Raw genomic sequence first — 5,601 nt, 5'->3', positions numbered from 1 at the left:
CCGTTCATGACTGCGGGGGGAGGCTCCGGGCTTGTGCCCGCACCGTTCATGACTGCGGGGGGAGCTGCCGCGCTCCAGGCCGGCCCTGGCTTCTGCCGTGGGGTTTTGCCGCCTTCTGCTTCTTGAGACTGCTGAAAAAAGAATGGTTTATTTACAGAAGATGTCTATATGTTACGCATATATTTTATGAAGATGTATTTATAAATAATGTGACATTTGGTTACATCTAATGCATTTTTCTAGTTGTCAGAAGATTATGGCATCTAAGAATTATCATGGTGGACAGTTTATAAGCTTTCTCTATGTTTAAATACAGCTGTGAGATGAGATACAGAAAATCATGTTAAAATGCTAGAGCAGCACTTGGACAAAACCCCCATGTGTATGCAGCAGCGCGTTGGCAGCCTTGTCAAATGGAGATGGTGACAATTTTCTGACAAAGGACGTAGCAGAGGCCCGATTTCTATTTTTTTTTAAATTATGCATGTGTGACATGTATCAGCAGTCCAGGGAAGATTGTCAGGGATTTAACTGAAGCTGAACTGGATTCTCTGTCACACTGATGGTTAAAAACGTTAAGAACCACAGTGAGTTTAAGTCTGCTTGCAAACTGTTTTGCTAAGGATCAGCTGAAGGGCAGAGGGGAATCACAATGTTATTCTCTCTCTCTCTCTTTCTGAAAAGGAATTCAGAGAAATGTCCAAAGGCTGTCCAGCGAGGAGTGCCACAGCAGTGACTCTGCCAGGGACGAGCAAGGAATGTGGAACTGGATGGTTCCTTCTGCGACACTCCAGCCCAGGAAGCTTGATTTGCCAGTAAAACACCAAATCCTCTCATTTACTTATAAAGCTGTCCATCCCTTGTTGCTTAGTTGCCTTTGGAGGCACTGATTAATACAAAATGTAATTATAGAAATGAAACTGTTTCCCAGTACATGTTAAGAGAGATGATAAATCAGAGGGAGTGCGAAAAAAGAAGATGACTTTAATTGTCTAAACAAAGCTGTATGCATAACTTTGAACATACACTTGGATAAGAAAAGTCCATTTAAAAATGTTTAATCTACAAAACACTGGGTAAACACACATATGCTTTTAAATTTAATCTTGATTTCACAATGGGTGTTACTGTGGTTTATCTATCTTTTGTGCAACAGCTTTGTTTTCAGTGGAGGAGGTCCTGAGATCAAATCTGTGAAATTGTATCTTTGGAGGTAAAGAGTTTAAGGATGAAAGAAAGGTAAAGCTTCTCCCCAGTTACAGAACCCAAAAGGAAAGAGTAGATTGTGAATTTAAAATTATTCTGTTTCCTGCTCAGCATGTCAGGACTTTCACAAGGAAGTAACAGATTCCTGTAGTATGGGAAGATATTTCAAGAACCAAGTACCTGTCCTCAGGAAGAGGTACAGAAGAATGGGCAGCACGATTGATGCACGTGCTTGGGAGGGCAGTCATACTACTCTTAAATAGTTGAAGGGGATAGATAGTCCCACCCTATCAAAAAGGGTGGATGGAAGACCCCGTTTTCTGGTTGTTTGTAACTTTTTACTCAGGCACAGAAAGATGTCTTTGGGATGGATGGCCTCAGCTCGCTTTGAACTCCCCAGTCATTACTGCAAAGAAGGTAACTCCCATGAATAGCAAAACTGTGGGTGTGGGTTTGAGAGCTTGAAAATCAGGATGAGTAGATGAGTTTTGCATTGCCTAGTGACAAGGCAGCACTGCAGTCTGTTCTTGGAACGCTCCAGAAAAGAAAACAGTAATTGTGTGACTGGTTTACAGATGTTGCGGGTGGCCGAAAACAATGTCAGCAGGGCTGGATACACTCTGAGAAGCAGGGCTAACACCCCTAACCCCAGGGCTAACCTTGCACAAGATCTGCCAGCAGTTCGTGCAAAGCATCTTTGTGTTGTCACCATAAAAATGGGACAATCCCCTGATTTTTAGTCATTTTAACAGTGCTATTCAACTCTTTACATATTATATTATGTTTACATGGCCTTGTAAACAGTTTGAAGAAAAACTCTGTTTAAAACTTTACTTCTGTAAACAGTTTTCGCTCATTTCAAGAAAGGATTTCCAGAACTTTGGGGCAACAAGTCAGCAAAATTCTTGCATAATCTATAGGAGAATTGTTTACGACAGTGCCATTGCTCCAGTTTCAGGTAGTTTAAACAAGAGAAATACTGAGCCAAAGTATAATCTGGCTTCAGGTAATTGAAATAATTGCAGGCTTGTGGGGCCTTGCCAGGTCTCAACGCTGACATTTAGATCAGTGATGATGTAGAAAGGACAAGACAGAGCTGCCTTGATGAAAAGCTTCATATTAGCTTTTAGTCTTCCTGCAAAGCTCCATCGACAGATTAACAGTGGCATAAAAATGCCTATAGATATTATTTTGTATGTGTCCATAAAGTTCACATACTATTCACTGAAAACTTACATAACTTAAGATGTGTATCTTACATGAAAAAAATTTCTTCAGTATCTTGCTTAACAAATTAACTACTTACTCCCAAGTATTTTATACATCCAGTTGTTCATAATGTTGAGTAAGAGCCTGAAGAAAGTTTTAAATAACATTCAGTTGAATGCTTAACTCTTTTCTATCATTTTCTGTCCTTTCATGAAATCCCAGCTGTTACTAGCTTTCCTGATCAGAAGCAGTTCTGTCTAGCGTTCATCAGCGTTATCCTCAAATTCAGAAATTTGATAAAAAGCCTGGTGTTAAGAACTCCATCTCCCAAAGAGTTTGTACTGAGCTCCTAAGTGTATAGGTTGTATATGGCTTCCCTGTCTCTCCAGAAGACCAGTAGTTCCGAGTGTAAAACAGACAAGAGAGCTGCTTTTCTTTCTTGCTCAAAGGAAATAAGCTAGGGTAACTTCACTGCCCTGTTTAACTCTTTGCTGTGGTTGTCTAAATAAAATACATTTCTTTTTACATCTGTGTGTAACCAAGTAAGTCTGAAAGTACATGTGCATTTATACGTATACATAGACAAACACACTTCACATCTTTTTTCCTAAATGGTTTGCTTTTAAAAACAAATTGCTTATAAATGAACACAGTTGCTGTGCATGTTAAAAATACTTTTTTTTTTTTGTCATCTAGACCTGGATTAAGAGAATTTGTGTGGGGTTTTGTTGTTGTTGTTTTTTATTTTTTTTAATTAACTGGAAAATGTAAAAGCAGATGAAAAGGACTATGGCTGTCAAAATAGATCTTTATAGCCAGAATTCTTCAAACTGCTTATTTAGCTTATTTAGTAACAAGGCAGCAAAGAAATGCTAATTTGCTATTTGAAAAGATACAAGTAGTTAAACCTTTAGCCCTTATAAAGCTGTGTCTATTTTTTTTAATGAAGTTGTTGGAAAAAAGACAACTGATATCTAAACCTGATCAGTACAGCTGGATTTGAGAAACAAAGCTATTTTGATCCAAAAGCTTAGGTTCCAAGTGTAACCGAGATGATTATTCTGCAGTTGGTGATACCAGATCTCTGCACTGGATCCCACAGCAGTACAAATTTTGATTCACAAATTCTGTACAAATTCAGACACAGTACGGTCATATGCTGTCAAATTAACCAGGGGTGTGATCTGAGTTCTCAAGTGTGGTGTTACTCGCTGCAGGACACAGAAAATGAAGTCTGTTCTAAAGCCTGTCTGTACAAAGGCTGTTTTTAGATGAAAATGTTGAGCTGGGCTCACCCCTGAAAAAATAGCTTTACTGGGTGCAACTGGGTGTTTGTGTTCCAACATAATTCCAGGCTTTGTGATGCCATACAGGGAACTGATTCAGCTTGCTGAAAAATAACCAGTTTTGAGGGGAGGAGGGAAGGGTATTCACTTTCATCCACATTAGTTTTCAATTCAGTACTAAAACCCCTACTATGAAGTTGCCGGTATTCTTGAAGCTGCACTCTGAATAGCTCTGAAATTTAGAGATTCTTTATCTGCATAAGTTAGCCCAACAATTCAGTCTGTCTGTTGACAGTGCAGTGATGTCATGTCCCCTTTCAGCAAGTCCTTGCTCTTGCTCTGAAACCCTGCAGGACAACACAAAACCCCCAAAAAAGGCGTGATTTGGACTGGAAAAAATTGCTAATTTACAAATCTGGAAGAGACACCTTATTCTTTAGATACTATTTCCGCTCAAGATTGCACCACTAACAAGTACAAGTTATTTAACCAAAAGTCCTATTCTTTAATAGCTGTCTTGATGAAGATAACACTTCAGTTCATCTGGAAAACCTTCCCGTCTGAAGCAATCCTATTATACCGACCAGGGAGTTTCTGTGGTTTGGTTTTGGAACAACAGACGCTAACCAGGGTACAGGAGTTTATCAGTTGACTTGCAATTGTGAAACTCACTTCTGAAAAGAAGAGGGTAACACCATGTTGTCCTCTAGAATGGAATGAGAAGCCTGATTCTTCAATAGCCTCCTCTGATAACATCAGAAAACTAAACTATATTAAAAGTGAGACAAACAATGGGGGACAAAAGGAGACATAAAAATCGTGCGTATTTCCTACAATTTCTGTGTTGCTGAAATACAAGAAACAAGATTTAAACATTAATGTGAACTTTTTATAATTTCATTTTATATTTACATGTAAGCAAGAAAACAAAAAATGTACTTTTGGTGCCATGCTTTTATTTAAATGAAAGGGAAAAACTACACTGTACCACATAAGTAGCAATGACAATATTTTACAGCACAGCATTTTAAAAAATATGGAAGCTATGCTCCATAGAAGTGGACAAGTAAGCACACAATACACTGTACATTTTTCAACAGTGCCCATTAAATCATAATTAAATAGCTGAATTTGGCTTTAAACAGCCAAATAATAAAAACTAACAGTCATACTAACATTTAAAAAAAAAAAAATCAGTAGCTATTATGACTGTTAGAATATGAAATTTTGCTCCAAAAACTAAGACGAGAGTTTGGCAATTCAGTCGTAGCAACAATAATAATACCCCTGATGAAAGCACCAGTGTGTTCAGAAAAGGTCAGTGATAAATACTGGCCTTTATGGAAAGCTTCCTTTTTTTTTTTCTTTTTTTTTCTTTTTTTTCCTTTTTTTTAAACATGATCCCAGCCAAAGATCCACTGTAATTAGAAAATCTGCAGGCTTAAAAAGGAAAAGTGTATCTAGCTTTACTTTTCCTGTATTAAGTAAAACTTTATACTGCGAGCAATGAAATTTTCAACTGCATTATTCACATTCTACTTTTAGACATTGCACAAATCTTGAACCTGTTGACAAATGTAAATTTCATAATACATTCAGATATATTTAAAATTACTCAAAGAATTCCCGTCATGTATTTAAGCTCACTTTGATTAGATTGATGCATGTGTCTTTATTATGGTGTTGCAAATCTTCAATTAAATAATAGTACAGATTTTAGAAATAAAAAGCCTCCCATGATAAAACTTTTTTTTTTTAAGTTATTCACTGTATGTGTAGCAATTAACTCCAACCTCCTGGTTTCTTGAATCACTGTATATTATACACAGTTTCATATTGTTATTTAAGATGTTCCTACAATGGTCTTTGTAGGAACTGTCTTAACAGGCAGAATGTGCAA

This window comes from Antrostomus carolinensis, unplaced genomic scaffold (genome assembly GCF_000700745.2).
Source record: "Antrostomus carolinensis isolate BGI_N321 unplaced genomic scaffold, ASM70074v2 scaffold12581, whole genome shotgun sequence".
Lineage (NCBI taxonomy): Eukaryota > Metazoa > Chordata > Aves > Caprimulgiformes > Caprimulgidae > Antrostomus > Antrostomus carolinensis.
Note: the sequence above shows the minus strand (reverse complement) of the source record.